Here is a 22890-nt window from a genome sequence, read left to right on the forward strand (position 1 = left end):
GACTGATTGCACACAATATTCAGAGTTTTTTTTGCCAAAGACGTTCCCCAAAAGTGCTCGATGCAGCTCGAGTTCCTGAAGAGGAACAAGAGGCTTTAAAAGCCACAGAAGCAGATGATAAAACTTGTGAATTCAGAAGCGTCCTTCACATTCACTTCAACTTCTCAGAATCATCTGTTTCCTGTGGTCTTGTCCTGGTGGTCCTCTGAGACAAGGTCTTTACAGGGGATCTGTATCTGGGGCTCTAGTTGTCCTTTCTAGGTGCTGATCCACCATCTGGTCTGGATACGTACTGGATCCGGGTGTCTGTGGTGACCCTCTGATCTGGATACAGACTGGATCTGGTGGCTACGCTGACCTCGGAATAAGAGAGAAACAGACAAATATTAGCGTAGATGCCATTCTTCTACTGATGTAGCAAGTACATAGGGAGTTATGGGAAGTGTTCACGGTTCCGGTTTACCTAATTGATGCAGCCTAAAAATCGGATTTGGATATTAAAAGCATATTAGTATGTTATGTGTATGCCAGGTTAAAGAGATGGGTCTTTAATCTAGATTTAAACTGCAAGAGTGTGTCTGCCTCCCGAACAATGTTAGGTAGGTTATTCCAGAGTTTAGGCGCCAAATAGGAAAAGGATCTGCCGCCCGCAGGGATTTATAAGTAATAAGCAATATTTTAAAATCTATACGATGTTTGATAGGGAACCAGTGCAGTGTTGACAGGACCGGGCTAATATGGTCATACTCAGGGGCGTCGCACCCGTGGGGGATGTGGGTGTTTTAACACCCACACTTTTCCCGGTGAGAGGGTTCAACACCAGCACGTTTTCTGCAGTTTTTCCGCAGTTTTGCATAAATGCTTTAATGCAGTCGCTCCTCCGTTTCTCTGGCCGCTCTGTGTCTGTGCTCGCTGCGGCTGCCTCCTCTCCCCCTCCCTCCCCTCCCCCTCGCCGGCTTTGAGTGTGACCGGCTGATGATTGGCTGTTCTGCCTTAAGTCCCGCCTCTCTTGGGGTGTTATTGGTCAGCTCGTGCTGAGGAGGCGGGAACTTAAGGTTATGGTTATTTACATCTCCCTTTTCCAGATACTTTGAATGAGTGTTTATGCTTTCGAGGTTTTTTAATAAGCTTGATATGTGTTTGGGAAGATGTTCAGTTATTGTTTTGTTGACATGTCGAGTGTTTTCGTTATTATATTTAGTTTTTTAGACTAATGCTAAATGCTATTATTGGGATATTGTTCAGCAGCTAGCTAAATTCGGTTATGTAACGTTATGTGCCATGCAATGTATAACATAACTGTGATGAAGAAGGCAGGGAATTGACGAGGAGGGGGGACAAACTGCCATTGTTAAGCAGTGTATTTATGGGTTCATTGCCAGTGCAACTGATTTTGATATTTTTGAGCATTGTTTGTTGATTAGCTGAATACATTTGTGGATACCTGTTGTGTTTGATTGTAACCTGTTGAGGAGAAAAAAGTGAGAAATGATGACATTGTTTGCATATCTGATGAAGAACTATGAAAGAAAAGTGTATATTTATACCATCAGAGAAAAAGCTTTGTGTGGGCATTTATTTTCTCCCCTTTTCTGATTTTTTTTTTACTGCTGGACAAGCCGCCTCTACCCTGCACGCCATTGCCCTTCTGCAGGTCTACAAGGCCAAGGCGCTAAAGAAGCTGCACAAAGGTAGTTCTGGCCCAGGTGTGAGGCAGTAGCTGAGCACTGCGACTGACTTTGCCCTAGGGGTGACGAAAGTCATAGCGTGGTCCCTGGGTCAGACATTGTCTGCCTTTAGCATACAATGAATGATATGAGGGAGTCCGATAAGCACCACTTCTTGGACACTCCGATCTTCCAGACTGGCCTCTTAGGCGATACGGTGGAGATCTTCGCCCAACAGTTCTCCACCACACAGAAGCAGACAGAGGTAATTAAACACATCCTGCCCTGGCAGGCTGCTACTGTCAACAACCTGCCGCTAGCTGCAGCTCCTCCACCTGTTCATCGCTGAGGGTGCCTTCCTGCTGCCTCCACCTTTGCTCTAGATCGGCCTCAGCAGCAGCCTTCACACCAGCCGATCTGGTAGTAGCCCATAAAGTGCCAGGGTAAACAGCGCCTATGAGATGGGTGACCTGACGGATCCTGCTCTTCAGGAGATGTGAAGGGCACTGCTCCTTCCCCTGGAGGAGGGCCAGGTGGAAAATCTTCTGTTTCCTTTTTGTTTTGTTCCACTGCTGGCCCCCCAGCCAGTGCTACCCAAACATTCAATAAAAGAGTAGTTTCCTGTTTCTCTGGGTCTCAAGAGGGCCATGATGGCAGTGCATGGGGCACAGCCTCCAGACTGCTCCCCTCTCCATTCACCAGCGGGCAGCAGGGCCCAGTTGGAAGACACTATGCCTTCTCACACACTCCCTAACCAACCATGGAGCCAGGTAAGAGTCGCACCGCTCACTCAGACCCCACTCCGGGAGCGCTGTGCCTTCCGGGTTGGGTCCCTGTGCTCCACCACACTGCCCCACTGTGGGTATGTTAGTGGTTCCCATAGTCCTGATTGCTCAGTTCCTGGGGTACGCTACCCAGACCGTCTCACTGGCTCATGAGAACCATCAGACTTGGTTATGTGATTCAGTTTGCCCAGTGTCCTCCCAAGTTCAGGGGCATCCTGTTCACCTCTGTGCTGGACAAAGATGCTCCTGTCTTGCAAGCAGAAATCGCAGTCCTGTTCTGCAGTCCGAAGTCTGGGTTTTAAAGCCCCTACTTTATTGTACCCAAAAAAGGTGGTGGGTTACGACGAATCCTGGACCTGCGTGTTCTGAACTGAGCAAACTCTCCCCTGTGCACATAAACACATTTCATTACACCAAATAATGTTCTTTTTAGGACCATATGACCCCTTTAACTACCCACATTCTTCAAAACAACATTCATGTTCAAAAGAAGAAAGAAAAATCTTTGAGGTTTAAAACTATTTGTGAGTAAATGACATAATTTATACATTTTTTTAGCAGTTTGGATTTGAATAAAGAGAGAAAACCTGCAATTAACCTTTTCAAAGGCATTTTGTTGCCATAGTTTTTGTTTTTGCCACAGTTTTGTTGACAGATATCACAATGTTTTGTCCAGCAATTACTGTTTTTACTGTACATTTGATCAAATAAATGCAGCCCTTGGTGAGCATAAGAGACTTTTAAAAAATTTTAAATTAAGGAAATTGGTGGAAGAATGAAATAAAAAGTAATGAGATTGACATATGAGCTAATATGTGTCATAGATTTTGATGTTTTGATTTTTGATGCAAATGAAGATTCATAGTAACTCAAAAGTTATAAATTAACCATATGTTGTAAGCAAAGACAGTCTGTGCAGAAAATACTGCAGGTTTTGACTTACAAATCCAAAATATATCAAAAGGCTCATATGAAAGCACAGTTGCAGGACAAAGATATTAATTAAATAAATTAATAAATTAATAAATATTACTGTTGACTAATGCTACTAATGTCAGTTCTTTTTATTAAGGGACCAGAAACATAAGTAAAATATTCAGCTACAAAACGTAAGGTATTCAAATTTGAAGCGAAATGCATCAACACACGCATACACACATCCTAGACAACACATCCTATACAAAGAGTTGCATGCATCCATCAAAAACAGACAATTCTTATTCGGTTTAAGCTGTTTACTCTTTTCTCTCCACTTATTTCTCCTTTTTTTTCTTTCAGCATGAAAACACACTTGTTTTTATTTTTGCGCAATTTTCTTTCAATGTGAGCTGCATGTTGGGACTCTTTTTCTCCTCCTCAATGTGTTTGTGCTCTATAATTACAGTAGTTTCTACCTACTGCGCCAAAGAACACCCTCCCCGAGCATCCATGTCTCCCCATGCTTAATGTGACACCGTCAGTCAAAGCCTTTGGAGAGCAGCCGAGCAGAAATAAAAAGACAGGGGTGAAATGTGAGGGACAAAGAAGACAGTGGATTTGATAAACAGAGAGAGAACCTTAACATTACCTGACAAGGGCCCTCTGTGCACCGAACCTTGTTGTTGCTGCTTTTCAAGGTGTAGGGAGTATTTGCATCTCTGTATTCATTCGAGAGTGATTTCTCTAAATGAACTGAAGGAAAGCAATCCATGTGAATCCTGCCAAAGTACAACCTTTTATTTTGTGTCATCAAGTTAAAGACTGAAGAGAAAGAAAATTAGTTTGAGGAAGAAAACCCACTTACACCCACTTACACATTTTGATACAGTTAGTAATTTCCATTTACTCATGCATGCCTTAAATGTGAAACTTTTCAACTAAAGTTTAGTTAGTTCAGTGTTCCCTCACCTTTTTTTGTCTTATGCTTTGCACAGTTGAATCAGTAGGACTCCAGTAGCCCTTCATTAACATCACACCAGATATATTTAGACTGATACCTGTCATTTACATCGATGAGAAGACCATCAGAGCACTTCCTGTGGCATGGATATCTTACATATGTACTATTAAGTCCATAAAGTCTGGAGTAAGTTGTCATATTTACCTAATACTGATTTGCAAGCACAGTGGAAAATGCTTGAACTTGAGTTATATGCACATGAACATCACCAAAAAGTTGTAATAATGAGTGAAATTTTCTTTGCGTCCAAAGTCTCCAAATCGGGGGCATCAGTGAGAAAGCATGTCGGACAGATGCAGTGTCTATGGATAAAAATTTAAATTGCATGTACAAAATACCATTTTATTATACAATAATTTCATATATGTAACGATTCAATTTACAGCACATTCATAAATTAAATACAAAAAATAAAATACTGCATTTTATATATATATATATATATATATATATATATATATATATATATATATATATATATATATATATGTATGTATATATATATATATATATATATATATATATATATATATGTATGTATATATATATATATATATATATATATATATATATATATATATATATATATATATATATATATATATATAAAGAACTTAAAAAGTTAATACTCTATTGCTTGTGAAAATAATGTGCCAACTATAAACCCTAACATAAATCAGGCAGTAGTGTTTACGAATTTGCTGAGGCGCTGCAGTACCAGTTGAGCTACAAAGCAAGTTTACTATTTAAGGAAAGCCACACACATGGAGCTCGCTATGCGATGCATACATCAAATTATATTAATTTACAAATCATGCATTATGGTAAAAGTGTTTTAAAAGTGTCATAGCATTGTGCAAGGAACTGAACAAAAACAGGTATTTATTATTTAATATACTATACTCATAATTTTTCTGAAAAGAAATATGTTATTTGTGTTTCACTTACACTAGAGATCATTTCAGCTGAGAACTGTAACGACAGATAAAAGAGGAGGAAGCAATTGCAGGCGATCAGATGTAGTTTATTGAGAAAGAGAGTCCAGGATGTTGGCAATGGCAAGGAAGGTCTACGGTGGCGTGAGATGAGCTGGGTGGTGAAGTCGGCGGTGCAGGTGAAGGTGGTCAATGGTTGAAACCAGGAACAGACCGGAACACTGACACGAGGACGACAACACTTAATCCACTCCAGCACACGAACACGGAAGACGGTAATCCAACTAGGACACGAAGACATGAGAGAGGATCTGACAACAGAGAGAGAGCGAGGTGAGTATAAGTAGCTGAGGTGTGATGAAGGTCAGCTGGAGCGAGACAATCAACACCCAGGTGATGACAATCAACTAAACGAGCACATGGAGACAACGTAAGTACAAAAACAATCACAAAACATGACACGGAGGAAACACTGGATTTCCTACCGTGACAGTACCCTCTCCCCTAGGACGTCACCTGACGTTCCCAGCCTGCTTTACCTGTAGATTGTAATCATCTATAAGGTGGTGATCCAATATGTCCCGAGCAGGAACCCAGCTTCTCTCCTCCGGACCGTAACCTTCCCAATCCACCAAGTACTGAAAACCGCGTCCCCTCCGTCTAGAGTCCAGAATACGATTAACCGAATAGGTGGTCTCCCCATTAACGAGACGAGGCGGGGGGGGAACCGGAGCAGGCGGATTAAGACGGGAAGAAATCACCGATTTAATTTTGGACACGTGGAACACGGGATGAATCCTCCTGTACGCCGGAGGAAGGCTAAGACGCACGGTTACCGGATTAATAATCTTGGTAATAGAAAACGGGCCAATAAATTTGGGAGCAAGTTTGTTAGAAACGGAACGCATAGGAATATTCTGGGTAGAAAGCCACACTCTTTGACCGACGACGTAACGGGGAGGCTTCGACCGGTGGCGATCGGCCTTAGCCTTGGTGCGCGACCTAGCCTGGAGCAGAGCTCTGCGAGCTCTGGTCCAGGTTCGGTGACACCTCTGGACTAGTGCGTGTGCGGAGGGGACCGAAACCTCGGATTCCGTACTGACAAAATTAGGTGGTTGGTACCCTAAACTACACTTAAATGGAGACATGCCCGTAGATGACACTGGCAAAGAATTGTGTGCGTACTCCACAACTGAGAGTTGCTGACACCAGGACGAAGGATTATTGGAAACCAAACATCGCAAAACCCTCTCGACATCCTGATTGGCTCGTTCGGTTTGACCATTGCTCTGGGGATGGAACCCGGAAGAAAGACTAACAGTCGCTCCTAACAATTTACAAAATTCTCGCCAAAATTTGGACACAAATTGGGGACCCCTGTCAGAAACCACGTCTGTCGGGAGGCCATGTATGCGGAAGACGTGGTCAATGACAGCTACCGCTGTTTCCTTGGCTGAAGGCAATTTGGGCAAGGGAATAAAATGAGTCGCCTTCGAGAACCGGTCCACTACGGTTAAAATCACCGTATTGCCTCTAGAGGGCGGGAGGGCGGTGATAAAATCTAGCGAAATGTGGGACCAGGGTCTTGAAGGGACAGACAGCGGTAAGAGTAACCCATCTGGAGGTCGATTGGAAGTCTTACCAATAGCGCAAACTGAACAAGCCAAGACGAAATCGTGGACGTCACGAGCCATACCAGGCCACCAAAATCGTTGCTTGACTAGAAATCTAGTTCTACTAACCCCTGGGTGACAAGCAACACTGGAACAATGACCCCACTGGAGAACGTCTGACCGTAACCCCTCCGGCACAAACAATCGGTTCGGTGGGCAACGAGCCGGGGGCGTTACCCCTTCTAAGGCGGTCAACACCTTCGATTCGACCTCCCATCTGAGCGCGGAGATAATGATGGTCCCCGGTAAAATGGGCTCGGGAGTAGCAGTACGATCGGAACGCTCAAAAAGACGGGATAAAGCATCGGGTTTGATGTTTTTGGAACCCGGCCGGTAAGAAAGTGTAAAATCGAAACGACCGAAAAACAATGCCCACCGAGCCTGCCTGGAGTTAAGTCTTTTGGCGGTTCTAATGTATTCGAGATTCTTATGGTCCGTCCATACAATGAAAGGTACACCCGACCCCTCAAGCCAGTGACGCCATTCTTCCAGTGCAAGTTTGACTGCCAACAACTCTCGATTGCCAATGTCATAATTAACTTCTGCAGGAGATAAACGGTGAGAATAATACGCGCACGGATGCACCTTTCCGTCTGAGGATGCGCGTTGGGATAACACTGCTCCTACCCCCACCTCTGACGCGTCGACCTCCACTATGAATTGACGTGAGCGATCAGGGGTGACGAGAATGGGAGCTGAAACAAAGCAGCTTTTCAGTTTGGCAAACGCAGCCTCAGCTGCGTCTGACCACCTGAACGTCAAACTAGGGGAGGTCAAGGCGGTCAGAGGAGCGGCTAGTTGGCTGAAATTGCGAATGAAACGCCGGTAAAAATTGGCGAACCCCAGAAATCTCTGCAGGGCCTTGCGAGACTCTGGGGATGGCCAATTTACCACAGCCTTAACCTTCTCAGGATCCATGCGAACACCCTCAGTCGAAATGATGTGTCCTAGAAAAGAAACAGACTGTGCATGAAAAACGCATTTCTCCGCCTTGACAAACAATCCATTCTCTAGCAACCGCAGAAGCACTCGTCGTACGTGTTGCACGTGTTCCTGGAGAGACGAAGAAAAAATCAATATGTCATCCAGGTAAACATATATGAACAGATCGACCATGTCTCGCAACACGTCATTAACGAGTGCTTGAAAGACTGCCGGCGAGTTGGTTAGCCCGAACGGCATAACGCAGTACTCAAAATGGCCTCTAGGGGTGTTAAAGGCAGTCTTCCACTCATCCCCCTCCCTGATGCGGACCAAATGATAAGCATTACGTAAGTCCAATTTAGTGAAAACGGACGCTCCCTGCAACCTCTCAAAAGCTGAAGACATAAGCGGTAAAGGATAGGTATTCTTTACCGTTATGTTGTTCAGCCCTCGGTAGTCAATGCAAGGTCGCAAGGATCCGTCCTTCTTTCCCACAAAAAAGAACCCCGCCCCCGCTGGAGAAGAAGAAGGGCGGATAAACCCCGTTGCTAGAGAACTGGATATATATTTCTCCATGGCCGCCGTCTCTGGAATAGACAAAGAATATAACTTGCCCTTAGGCGGAGAAGTACCTGGCAATAACTCTATCGCACAGTCATAGGGACGATGAGGAGGAAGAGAATCAGCACGAGACTTACTGAACACCTCCTTCAGGTCGTGGTACTCCGCGGGCACGCTAGCCAAATCCACTGCTTCCCCCTGAAACACAGACTCAGAAACATTAACACCAGCAGACAAAAGACAAGACAAATGACATTCCTCGCTCCAGCTAACCACAGATCCAAGGCGCCAATTGATCCTGGGGTTGTGTTTCTGAAGCCAGGTGTGACCGAGAACGATGGGGGATTGAGGTGAGTCCGTGATGTAAAATGATATCTCCTCAGTATGGTTGCCAGATGTGGTGAGGGAAACAGGTAAGGTGGTATGAGTGATGACTGGTAGTCTGTGTCCGTTGAGAGCAAAGGGTGCAATGGGGTGTTTGAGGGAGGTGAGAGGAATGTTAAGCTTACAAGCGAACTTGAAGTCCATGAAGTTACCCTCTGCCCCAGAATCCAACAAGGCGTGATGCTCGAGTGCGTGGGTGGACCACCGTAGACTCACCGGAAGGAGTGTCGATGTAGATGAGGTCTTCCTGGCAGAGATCCCACCCGATAGTAGCCTCCGTTTTACTATCGGGCTTGGTCTTTTACCGGACAACGCTGGATGTGATGTTCTTGACTGCCGCAGTATAAACATAGTCCCAGGGATCTCCGCCTGATCCTCTCCTCCCGGGAGAGCCGAGCTCGCCCCACCTGCATGGGTTCATGATCTCCCGGTGGGCTGACCGCAACATCTGAGCGCTGATACTGAGCCTCCGGTCTGTTCGCGAGAACTGTTCTCCCCCTCCGTCTGGTGGCTTGATCGAGTCGATTGTCAACTCTGATGGTGAGGTCAATCAGACTATTGAGAGAAGTGGGGAGCTCGACGGCGCGGATCTCCTGTTGGATGCGGTCAGCCAACCCATGCAGGAAGTGATCCCACTGCGCCTCTTCGTTCCACTTACACTCCGCCGCCAGGGTGCGGAACTCAATCGAGTAATCGGAGACGGACCTTTCCCCCTGACGTAGGTCCGTGAGAAGGCGAGCCGCTTCCCTCCCGGCGACGGAGCGGTCGAAGACCCGTCTCATCTCTTCCGAAAGGGCGTGGAACGAGGCACAGCAGCTGTCTTGGTTTTCCCACACCGCCGTCCCCCAGAGGGCAGCCCTTCCCGTAAGTAGTGATAAGACGAATGCCACCTTCATTTCCTCGGTGTAGAACGTGCGGGGCTGCATGGCGAAGTGCAGAGAACAATGAGACAGAAATGATCGACAGAACTCTGGCTCACCCGCATATTTCTCCGGGATGGGGAGGCGTGGTTCGGGCTGGGAAATCCCCCCGGAGACGATCGGCGGTGTGGGTGGCGTGGGAGGCGCAGCGGGTGACGGTTGTTGTTGGTGTTGCGTCTGGAGAGCGAGCTCGGACACCTTCGTCACCATTGCTTGGAAGGCTCGACCCATCTCATCTATCGCCTTGTCTTGGCGATCCATACGACCCACAGCTCGTTGCAGAAATTCTTCCAGATGAGATGGGGAGCGGTCGCCTGCTGCTTCCATGATGGTCAGATCCTTCTGTAACGACAGATAAAAGAGGAGGAAGCAATTGCAGGCGATCAGATGTAGTTTATTGAGAAAGAGAGTCCAGGATGTTGGCAATGGCAAGGAAGGTCTACGGTGGCGTGAGATGAGCTGGGTGGTGAAGTCGGCGGTGCAGGTGAAGGTGGTCAATGGTTGAAACCAGGAACAGACCGGAACACTGACACGAGGACGACAACACTTAATCCACTCCAGCACACGAACACGGAAGACGGTAATCCAACTAGGACACGAAGACATGAGAGAGGATCTGACAACAGAGAGAGAGCGAGGTGAGTATAAGTAGCTGAGGTGTGATGAAGGTCAGCTGGAGCGAGACAATCAACACCCAGGTGATGACAATCAACTAAACGAGCACATGGAGACAACGTAAGTACAAAAACAATCACAAAACATGACACGGAGGAAACACTGGATTTCCTACCGTGACAAGAACTGTATGTGTTTTTATAGTTAAATTCAGACAGAGGCACATTTTTTCCAGTGAGTAACAACTGTGTTGCAACTTTGTTTGTCTGTTTTAATCCAGTTTGATGTATATTGATTGTCTTTTTTTTTTTTTTTTTTTTTTTTTAAAGGTAAAAATGTATTTTGTAAGGTAAAAAATGTTAGCCTGACATTTACAGTATACTGTAAGTCGCTTTGGATAAAAGTGTCCACTAAATGCATAAATGTAATTTAATTTAATTTAATTTATTTTATAGTTCGTTGTTGTTGCTTTTAGATGTGCTTAGAGAAGAACAGGAAAGAAATGTTTAATATTGTGGGGAAAAACAAATATGAGTAAAATGAGTAAAGAGCCAAACCTCTGTCTGGTTGATTTAAATGCACATATATTCTGAATATGTGCAGTTTAAAGACATTAATCACACTAGTAACACAATCTATTGATGGTCCTAATAGTTTTAAGTCATTAATTCTCTCTCTTTCTCTCTTTTTCCTTTTCAGTTTTAAATACAGCAAAATCAAGGGTTTTCATGTATACATACACCTGGTTGGAAATCACCTCAAGGGATGACCCTCAGATAATCCTGTGCTCTTTAAAAGGCCATTGATTTCTTTAATCTGCCTATCATTTACACAGGGGCAGGTCTGCCAGCTACCAAGCACTAAATCACCTGTGTAAGATTAGTAATTCTGACACATATGTTACTTGTCTGTCGTTCAAACAGGTGAATCTCACCTTTCCCTCTGTCTCAGTGCTCTCTGACAGCTGGGCTGGAGCCTGAGGACAGGCTCTCTCTCAATGGAGACTTTCACTGGGCCCATCTGTCGCTTGTGTTCTGTACCTCTCAAACACACTGCCTGGGGAAAACCTTCAGCACACATTTCATATGGATGTGTGCTGCAAACATGAAAACTTGTATGAAAGAATGGTTATTTTAATAAAATGTAATAATATTTAAGGAGGTAAGTATTTACCATTAATTTAGAAAGTTATTTAATCAATATAATTATTTACAGTTCTATTATTTATATTTAAAAAATATTGAAAAACAGTATTCATAATATTTTTTTATAATAAACTACATATCTACAATACAACAACAGCTGTAAAAAAAGTGTTTTAAAAGTGTCATAACAAAGCATTGTGCAAAGAACTGCACAAAAACAGGTCTTTATTATTCAATATACTATAATCATAATTTATGTGAAACGGAATATAAGTTATTTGTGTTTCACGGACACTAGTGATAATTTCAGCTGAGAACTGTATGTGTTGGTACAACTAAATTCAGATAGAGGCACAATTGTTTTTTCAATTTATGAAGTTCTATAATCAATAGAATTATTTACAGTTCTATTATTTATATTTAAAAATTAAAATGAATGAAAAAAAAATGAAATTAAAAATGAAAAACAGTATTCATAATATTTTTTTATAATAAACTATATATGTATAATACAACAACAGCTGTAATAATAATAATTAATGATAATATAATATTATTGTTGTTGTTGTTGTTTTATATATATAATTATACTTATAAAACATCAAAACAACAATAAAATATTATTATTATTAAAACTAATAATACAATGATACACTATTATTATTAGTAGTACTTCTAATAATAAAGTATATTAAATATATTATAATAAATAAAATAATGTGTATTAAATATAAAATAACAACAGCAACAAATAATATATTTATTATTGTTCTTGTTGTATTCATTGTTATTTTACATTTAATAAATGTAGCTTTATAAGTATTTTTTATATTTTTATAATATTTTTTAACTACTTATTGACTTCTCTTGCAGTGATCAAAATTTGGCTTTACATTTACATTTAATCATTTAATCATTAAGCAGACGCTTTTATCCAAAGCGACTTACAAATGAGAACATTAGAAGCAGTGAGGTCAACAAGAGAACAACAACAGTATACAAGTGCCATGACAAGTCTCAGTTAGTCTAGTAGCTTTAGTGCAAAAGAATGAATTGGGTTCATCTTCATACATTACTCTGAGAATCCGCATTGAGACACGAGTAATAAGACTCTCTCATTGCACTCACAAACTCATAAAGGCAGAAAAATTAAAACCGTCACATCTTGGTGACAAAAAGGATCCCCCTTCACATTGACAGGCAACCCTGCGGTTTGCCCCCCTTCCTTTTCTACTCATGCAGCCTTTAAAAGGCATCTGTCATTATGACCTGCTGAGGGGCAGACAAGTCCACTCTACTCTCAGGACCTGCCGCGAAAATCTCCAGCTTCCCCATGGCTGAGCTAAGCTTGACGTGAGTAAATGACAGGGTAGGGTCCTGTTCGCCCGCGCGACATCCAGGGGCCCTGAACTTGCGTAACCCTGCAATTAAACCTTTCCTGCAGAAATGGAAGGGGGCAGTGTTCAAGGAGGGGGACTACACAAAGAGAAAGTAAATCAAATGAACATTTAAATGCAAAAATGAAGCGAAGACTCCATAAATAGGCTGCATATTCCAAGGATGTGAATAAGAGCAAGAGAATGAACAAACACAAACTACATCAACCCTGAATGTTGTCGACAGTTAGCATTCCAGACGGGGTCAAGATGTGTGTGTGGGCTGTGCTAAGTGCTGTGTTTGGTTTTAAAGGAGGTGGGGTCATGGTGTAAGTGCTGTTTGTGTGCTACTGGCTGTGTTGTGTTGAGTGTAAAAGGTCTGTGTACGATGGCTCGGTAGAGTGGGGCCGGAAAGGCACGTCAGAATTAATTAACAAGCTCATTAGTCAATCAATTAGTAAGGTCTTGATGATCATGAGATAAATAAAACCAATGAGGGCCAAGTCAATCATATCAACACCTCGGCCAACCTCCTCTTTCTGACAAATTGACTGCAACTTCACATTCAGAACGGCCTCCATCCAATCAACAACTGATGGATAGTAAGCAGCAAATTGTTTCACTATGTACTGCTCATGTCATGGTATAAAAGATCTGTTTCTATTTCTAGTTAATTCCACAAAATAAAGTGCATTAATGCAAATGGGATGTGTAATAGATGCTTTAACTGTGCATTTTATTGTTCATGTGATGCCACAGAGAATGATGGGAACCAGGGGTCAGTTGCAAAAACATAGCCACTATGTAAAGACTGTCTGACTAGCAGTTAGCCAGTGTGTAATCAGTCTTACTTTCTAGATTCAAATTATACCAATCTTACCTTTTGTGTCTGACCTTAAAAAATATGACCAGTCAAGAAAAAAAATTAAGTGACAAACTTTTTAAGACTAGTCCAAGCGGTTTATGCAACTATCCAGTGGAGTTTGTCTTTTTACAAATCAGCTAAATAGTAAAGTATTTTGGCAAGCACCTTCATTAGCACACCAGTGCTATCATTGTTAATAACTAAAATGAAAACATAATATCAAGTAACCTAAAAATACAAAAGACAAAACTGAAACAAAACCATTTCAGCAAAAAAACAAACAAAAAAAAAACACCTTCAAATTTGAAATGTAATGCAGAGAATTCTGCGAATGTCAATTTACGGTTATTCACTGAAAATTATACGTTCTTTTTCACTTCCAAAAGTGGTATACAGCAGTAAAATTACATGTAATGTCCAATACAGTTTTTCACCGTGTATAGTAGGGCAATTTACCGTTAACCATTTAACAGGTTTTTACTGTAGTATTTTTACAGTCTTTTACCGTTAAATTCAGAGATATTTTTTACGGTGTGAGAATTTAAATTGTAATTTGATTCTAAAACGTGGAATGTTTACAACCCATCTGCATTAAATCTGCAATAACAATAGACTGTGTGAGAAATGTAACGACACTTACCATTTTTTTAGTCACCATGAAATCAGAAATAACCGTTTATAGTTATTTTTAAATTTATCATTTATTCTGTTTATCTTTGTACATCCTTATTTTAAAAATATCATGCACACTCATAATCTTTCATGAAATACAAACACATCTCTAAGGTTGTCCAATGGCCAGAAGAGTTTTTATCGCTTTCCTCCTGCAAACTAGCTAACAGCAAGGATCCACCAATCCATTTGAGAAGTCATTTCACTCAGATAAACATCACAATAGGCAATAGCAACTAGTAAGCAATCGTGACTTTCATTTCACGCCAATTTATTTTATTTTTTTAAATATACACTGAAAATTAAATGGAAGCAGAAACTCAAAACTATAATAGTCTTGCAGTTCACAACATGTGGGTGCAAATTGTGCAGTCAAAATTCACAATATCAATCCCAATTGGTTTCCACCTCTGATCTTAGAAACTAAAAGTTAGGTCATGGGGTCCTATAAGTAATTACATCTTGATGGTGCCGTTCATTCATACTCAGCTCAAAAATACAGTCATTCCAGCCCAGCAGCATATGTACCTTGTGGGATTACACAAGGCTTTCAATAAACATAGATTGGACATGCACCATATAAAGTTGCACAGGAAGTCAGGCATTTTCTTTCCCTCCCTTTAACTAAGAAAGAGATTTAATTGCTCTCTTGGTGGCTTGACTCACTGGGCTCTTTTCAGCCTCTAGTGTGACTGCACAGCAGGGGCTCCGTAATGGAACAGCTAGAAAAAGCATTTATCAAATTTGCTTTTATTAGGAGGAGAATATTAATAGACTGAGAAAAGGTTGACCTGCTGGGGAGAAAGATGCCACTCTCACAGACCTATCTTGGTGAATTAGAGGCTGCCAATGTCCACCAAGGGCTCTGCGGGCTTAGCAGCTCCCAGTCATCCACACAATAGTGAAGATCCAGAGTCAGATGAAGGCCTGCCACCTGGGGTGATTTTCAAATCCGTTTGGTGCTTAAATGCTACAGTGAGGCAAATAAACCCACACTTGAGTGACACGATTAATGGAAGGATGGATTGTCTGTCAGGTCGACATGGACGGCCAGATTTAGAGAGTGACACAGCATTTGACAACAGCTTCCATGGCTCTATTTTCTGCAGCCATCATACACATGAAAACAAGGTGACAAATATGACACACTCTCCCCCTTATCCTCTTTCCAGTCTGAGTTTCCTGGATCTTCACACTCAATAGACTACTTGTCACCAAGCTCGCTAGTTACAGCTAGTTATGTATTTAATGACATCTTAATGAGATGTCAATCAGGTGAAGGTGATTTTCTGGAGCTAATTAAAGGGGCGATAGACATGCACCTGTAGGAGTACAAATATACACTCGTTTATATCCATGTTTATTCACAGAAGTGCATGCGTATGAGATCCATCCTCCTAATTGGCCCTCCTTCTGAGAGTTACAGGATCATTTAATAAGGAAGAGGGGGGCTTTGCTAAAGAGAACCAAAGATAAGATTCAGACGTTTTGTAGAAAGTGTGAGCTCCAATTCTTTGAGTGATAATTCACCCAAAAATTTGAATGGTCATCTTTTACTCACGCATTTTGTTTCAATCCTAAATTTGTTTATGTGTGAAAAAGTGCACTTAATATCTTCAAGGTTTTATTATATTATATTATTATATTGTATTATAAGTGCAATATCAATGAAATAAAAGACCACTTAAGTGCACTTTGAGACTACACTTTCTTTAGTGTTTCTTAGCACTCTCGGGTACATTTTTGAAAATGTGCACTTTGTAGTGTGTCAAATTAAAGGGGGGGTGAAATGCTCGTTTTCACTCAATATCCTGTTAATCTTGAGTACCTATAGAGTAGTACTGCATCCTTCATAACTCCAAAAAGTCTTTAGTTTTATTATATTTATAAGAGAAAGATAGTCTGTACCGATTTTTCCCGGAAAAACACGAGCGCCTAGAGGCATGACGTGTGGGCGGAGCTAAAGAATCACGAGCGCCAGTAGGCTTTTGCGTTGAGAGCGTTTGGAAGCTGTGACACAGATCCAGAGGCTGAAATTTAACAAGAGCAGCATCAGCAAAGGCGGTATGCTATGTGGTATGTACTGAAACTGTATATATTTGCTTAGCGGTTTTGGAAAATGATTAAGTTCCACTTTATGTTGTCTTTTTTTTTTTTTTTTTTTTTTTTTTTTTAAGCTGTACATGTGGAAAGTGCAGTTTGATGACAACATCGCATGTTGTTTACTTGATGTGCTTATGCGCTGATAGCTAAGTTAACAACACAGAGATATTTGAAGCAGTTTTACTCACCCCATGTGGTTCCAACACACAATCGTGACCCTTTTCCGTTGGGACTGCATTATCCTTAAGAAATAAACGATGTGCAATCCGAAATGCAGGGAACAAACAAAAACACTTGCACAACTCCGTTGATGCTCTGTAAAAATAAACTCCCTCCACTCATCCCTTAATGCTGTTTCTCTTTTGGTAATCTGTGGAGGGTTGTCTTGCCCTGGCAACCAAAAACACACTTCTTTTGTGACTTTTCGCGACGCTCTCGCTCTGAACAGGCTGTGCTCAGCCTCTCTCAGTGCTCTGCTATACTGGAGCACTTAGGACCCATATAAGGAAATTCCGCTCCATCTAACGTCACACAGAGCCATACTCGAAAAAAACGTTCCGAAACTTGTGACAAACCGGACGAGGTTTTTTTGGAACAAAAATACTCCTTCAAATGTACAACTTAATTTTTGAAACTTTGTCCATGCATGGGAATCCAACTCTTTAACAGTGTAAAAAACTCAGTATGCATGAAATAGCATTTCACCCCCCCCCCCCCCCCCCCCCCCTTAAAGGTTTTCTTTAATGCACAATTTGAATCATTGTTTGAGTACTTTTTGTCATCTCAAGTACATTCATTTTGATGTGTTTACTAACATACTAAAGCATAAGTACTTAATTTGAACTGTAGTGTGTTATTTGACATTATGTACATTTAAAGCAGTGGTGTTTAAAATGTTCAAAAGTTCATTACAAATATGTAATTATAAAATATTGAAATACATGATGAACCAGTTTCAATAGAAATGGAATTAAAGTTTATTTTAGTTCATCATAAATACTTATCAGTAAAATAAATTTGTAAAGATGCACTTAAGGCCTACTTAACTGGGTCAAAATTTTATTCAATATGACTCTATAAAACTATAAAACTTTCATTTGATTACAATTCTGAAAAGTCTGTAACATTACATTCAGCTCACACTTCAGTATATTCTTTTAAAGTATTTTAATTCTATAGGAAGCATTCTAAGATGTGAGGGTGTCCAATTACAGTTTTTACTGTATGAGTTAAAAATATTTCATCAGAATATTAACTTTTTTGGATTTTAAAAAGGGAAGAAAGTCATTCGGATGAACTATCCCTTTAAACTTCCACTAATCGACCCCATATTAAAGATTTGACATACTGACGTTATATCGATTTCCTTCAGGTGTTCACGAAGCAGTCAGCGTCGATGAAGGTACTTCACCTTATGACACGTCTCCAGTTTGCTTCTGCACCCATTGACATTGCTTTCTTTTCTGGCTTTTTGCTGCATTCTTATTTTAATTTAAAACATTTTGTTCTTGCCACATTACCCCATAATACACTTGGACCTGTGAATTCTAAAGTACTGAATGAGCCATACATAAAGTATTTTTAAAAGTATTTTTCTATCAATGCACCCAAGGTCACCAACTCTGCCATTCAGAGCACTCCACCAGACATGGTATGCTGTTGGACTGTATAAGGTATATTGTGGTGCTGAATAAAGAATATGAATGTATTTGTATGGAGTCTAGCAAAAAGAATCCCAATCACCCTTTCCTACCTTTCCCTTTGCCACCATAATTAATCGCTTTCATTAAAATTACAATTCTTTCAAATTTCTGTCCATCGCTTAGGAACACATATGGACCTGAAAGGAGAAAACTTTCTGAGGACAATTCATTGAACGGGGTGCACTAGAAGCGCCGAACAGTTCTCTGATTCTGTTACCTTGATACGTTAATGTATTTGTGCTTATCTAAATTCTGTTTTGCCATTTTAAAATAGCGGCAACCTAAATGACAATTTTCTTGACAGTCTTGAGTCTTTGCATTTTCTGTATTAAATTACAAAAAGTTAAATGGAAAAAAAAAACTTAAAAGTGCACAGAGTAAATTTATTTTTGGCACTGCTACAGTCTTGGATTTTAAACTAACACCTCTTGTTGTGGATGCAGCATGACACAAAAGACAGCATTTTACTCCTTAACTGATGCCATTTTAATATAATTATGAATGTGTTTTAAGCACTCATGATTTATTCCATGACAGAAAGTTTCCAAAAACTGAAAAATAAAAATAAATGTAGTGATGGCATATTGTTGTAGCCCAAACTACAACCAAAAACACACTTCTTTTGTGATATTTCGTGATGCTCTCGCTCTGATCAGTGAATGTCTCTGCTGTGCTCTGCTATACGGGAGAGCGCGCTCTTCTGGCAGAAGTGCCTTTAGGACCCATATAAGGAAATTCCGCTCCATCTAACGTCACACAGAGCCATACTCGAAAAAAACTTTCTGAAACTTGTGACAAACCGGAAGGAGTATTTTTGGAACAACGTTTTTCTAACGTTCTTAAACAAATTCACTTAAGATGTAGACGTAACCTAGCAAATATGATTACAATGATTATTTATCATTAGAAATGTAATTATGCATGGAAAAACTGACATTTATGACTTACTGGTCTATCAGAACATCATGCAAATGATTGTATGATTTTGCATGGCAGGTTACATCAGTGCCACCTTTAAAACCAAACCTGATGATGGCATGTCAAGATTTATTGCATTTGCATGTACCTCCAGTGAGTGCGTGTAAACTGTGAAGGGAACATTTTCCAGTTTTCAGAAACTGCTAGGGTGAGGGAGAGAAAGAGGGGAGAGGGAGGGTCTGAATCCCTCCACAGGTGTGTGCGTGTCTGAAAAAAGGGGCTCCTAATCAGAGCTGATTATCTGCAAGTTGCATCTCCCTAATAGCACCTCGTCCATCACATGCTCAGTCATCTGGGGTGGGACCCTGTCAGAAGAGGAGGTAGGCTATAGAGGAACTTGAGAGGGAAACTTAAACCAGTAATTAGGTTCAGCTCATCTGGGTGGGGGGGAAAGGGCCACATTTCTTCACTGTGTTAACCAGAGGGAACCAAAAAACAGGTAATGGTGACTTAATGATAATGTATAGTCAGAAAGTCATTATCTACAAGAAGATGCTTATTTTGAAATAATGACCAGTTGACTGTGCATTATCTCTCTTAATATGCAGCTACTTACATAAAAAAATAAAAATAAAAAAATAAAATAAACCTTTAAATAATGTAAAGTATGAGTGTGAGTGTGAAATTAAGGTAAAAAAGAGACCACAGAGTGATATGACAGACATACGTAAATGTAGGAAATCAGTTGCCTTATCTAAACAGTTATATCATTTAAAAGGTTTAAGCAGTCATTATACTACTGATCTCTTTCAGGAACTAATACGTACTGTTTAGGGGCAAAGAAGGTACAACAATGTTCATTTTAGCTTTGTGTATTAAACGATTACACTTTATTTTAAGATCACGTTGTTACGGTATATTACACAAACAAATACTGAGGTTTATGAATTAACATATACTTATTATAGGGTTCAGATTAGGGTTTGGTTTAGGGTTAGTTATTTGTATTAATGCATCATTTTCTGAAATTACTGCAGTAAGTACATGTATTGTTTAACTATGCTACCTTAAATTAAGTGCATGAAAAATATTATGGACTCAAATTTAATTAATATTTTCATTAAAGTCGAGGTGATTAATTTCTGTGCCACTAGCATCACCCCTTACAAAAATACAAAAATAATGAATGCTTCAAAATGGTTTCCTCAAAGACTCCCGCAGACCATCTCTGGTTAGTCAAACAGATCCTGTCCCAGACACACTCCACTGGTTGAGATAAATAATGGATCTCATGGAATTATTAGGCCCATTTTATTCCAAACCTTTTTGACTCAAAGACACCCAATTCAATATTGCCCCCTGGCATTTACTGTATTTTAGCTTCAGTTATGACAAAGCTGTTTGTTAATTATTATTATTTTTAAATAGCATGGTTAATGATATTCATAATTATATTAAATTAATTAACCACAGTTCTTTTTGATCCCAGAACTCATGTTCTGTGTTCCAGAATATTATCAGAATAATGTATATTTTTAAGTTTATTTTTATCATTATAATTTAGAGTTAAAATATTCTAACATATTAATAACAATTTGCTTCGATTCATCAATTTAAAAAATCATTCTGTGGCCACTTTGGAAGTTTGCAGAGGCTCCCTGGTTGAGAACCACTGAAGAAACCAGTGCATGCATATGCAGAAAGAACATTCTAACATCAGACCAGAACGCAATCACAAATCAACAACTGATCAAATTATCTGGGGCCTGTACCATGAAGCTGGATTAGCTGATTAGCCAGGTAAGTTTCAGGTTAGTTTGCACCAATCCTGGGTTTTAGGTACCATGTAAGTAGCTTGGCTTTTAGCGGCATTCATTTCCATAGTAACTTATACTCCACGGCTAATCTGCTCCAGGGCAGGTTATGTTATGGGCTGAGATCTCAAACTGAAGTTGGACCAATCAGATGTGAGGAAAAGTGACATGTCTGACACAGAGTCACTCCAGTTTATCTTGTTACAAATTAAAGGTCACTAATGCTTATAAAAAAAAGTAAAAAAAAAAAAAAAATTACTCAGTCATTTTATGATTTATATAATTATTGTGGTTCATATTATTATTATTATTTATCTTTTACACACAAGCAATTTTAGTTAAACAGTTATTATAAATAGTTTATTTTAAATAAATATAAATGTATACCGATTATGTGATATAAATAAGCTGTAGTATCAAAAGATTGCACTATTAAAAAAAAAAAAAAAAAAATCTGACCTTACATGTTCTAGTCTCTACCACTATATATTTTCAAATGTATGAACTAAGTTAACAAGTTTCACTTATGACTTCACTGATAGAGCAAGATTATTTATTTTATTTGTCCTGTTTAAATTTGTCATATTCTTCAGTCTCTTAACCTTTAGCAAAACCTTTAACCTTTAGTTTCGAATCTCGCTGGGTCTCTCGCGAGAAGTAAATCAAAACGCTTTTTGTTGCAAGGCTCGTGATTGGCTGTTCGCCAGTGATGTCACACATTCATGTGCACACGCTCCACAAACTCAGGATCAAAGCCTGAGTTGACAAAGAAAGTTGATGAACAGCATCATGGTACCAACAGAGGATTCTTGGAGAGGTTTGGTTTTGTCAACTCAAAACTAATCCTGTAACTCTGAATTTGTTCAGCTACCATCATGGTACAGGCCCCTGATTATCTGTCAACAATATCACAGATTTCCCAGTGTGCCAGCAGTGAGAACAGACAACTGTTTAACTAGAGGATCTACTGGATGATTGGCAGTGCTAACGAGTGTGAGAAAGAAGCCACATTTCCACACACGTCACATCAAAGAACAGAACAAGCATGACACCATTGGATCTGACTTGCTGAACTTGAGTCACCCTCACCGATGACCCCTTTTATGTCTTATGAGGAGCATCGCTCATGAATGCCTCTGATTTTGCAGCACATGGTTAATGGTGACATTTGGCTGTCAGGGCTCTCAGAGTTAAAAGCGTCCCGCACACACAGTGGCCTGCGGCTGGGGCTCTAACAGTGGCCCAGCCCACAGTGGACACACACACTTCCAGCTGTGACTGACCATCCTGGCCTCTTCTCCGGCTCCCATGAAATTGGAAATTATCAGGGCCGCTTCTGGTGACAGATCATTGTCTGCATGTTCCTGACACTTTCCAAGCAAGGGAACAGGCCCAAGGAGGGAAGAAACTCTGTTTGATGGGACTTGAAGGCTGACCTAGTCACCCTTATCCTTCAAAATACTGACCCCTTAGAGATGGACTCAAAGCCTGGCCTGAGGTTGACACTTTTTAAGTGCTACATTGATCTTTAACTGTTCCCACATTTCCTGGAGAGTCATCGAGTCCCTTCAATATGCCAACAGCAAAGCTGGATATTTCCATCTCCCCGTCTATACCTTGTGAATGGGGTTTGTATGGTAAACCTGAGGTATCCCCATTGACCTGCAGCTGAACTCTGCTGTACCCACAGCATCTTTTTAAACTCATGCAACTGTGGCCAAAAAAAGGAGGCAGTATTTGTTTATAAATAACATTTCCTTTACAGAGCAATCGCTGCTTGGCTAAAGGCTGAGGAAGTGAGTTGGGCTCAAGGAGGAGGAACTCAAAAAGATAATAGGAAAGCATCAACTGCCAGAGGCCCGGTCTGAATATTAAACTTGATTCAGGACCA

At 40.6% G+C, this 22890-nt stretch overlaps 1 long non-coding RNA gene across 1 annotated transcript; it reads right to left on the reverse strand.

Moving 5' to 3' along the window:
* Nucleotides 1-3527: 3527 nt before the first annotated feature.
* LOC127996775 (uncharacterized) lies at nt 3528-15651 on the reverse strand. The gene is made up of 4 exons (XR_008169671.1): nt 15285-15651; nt 11338-11459; nt 4020-4149; nt 3528-3919 (listed from the first exon to the last, which is right to left on the reverse strand). It is a non-coding gene; the product is annotated as an uncharacterized LOC127996775 (long non-coding RNA).
* Between the last annotated feature and the right edge of the window lie 7239 nt (nt 15652-22890).

This window comes from Carassius gibelio, chromosome A5 (assembly GCF_023724105.1).
Source record: "Carassius gibelio isolate Cgi1373 ecotype wild population from Czech Republic chromosome A5, carGib1.2-hapl.c, whole genome shotgun sequence".
In the NCBI taxonomy this organism is placed as follows: domain Eukaryota; kingdom Metazoa; phylum Chordata; class Actinopteri; order Cypriniformes; family Cyprinidae; genus Carassius; species Carassius gibelio.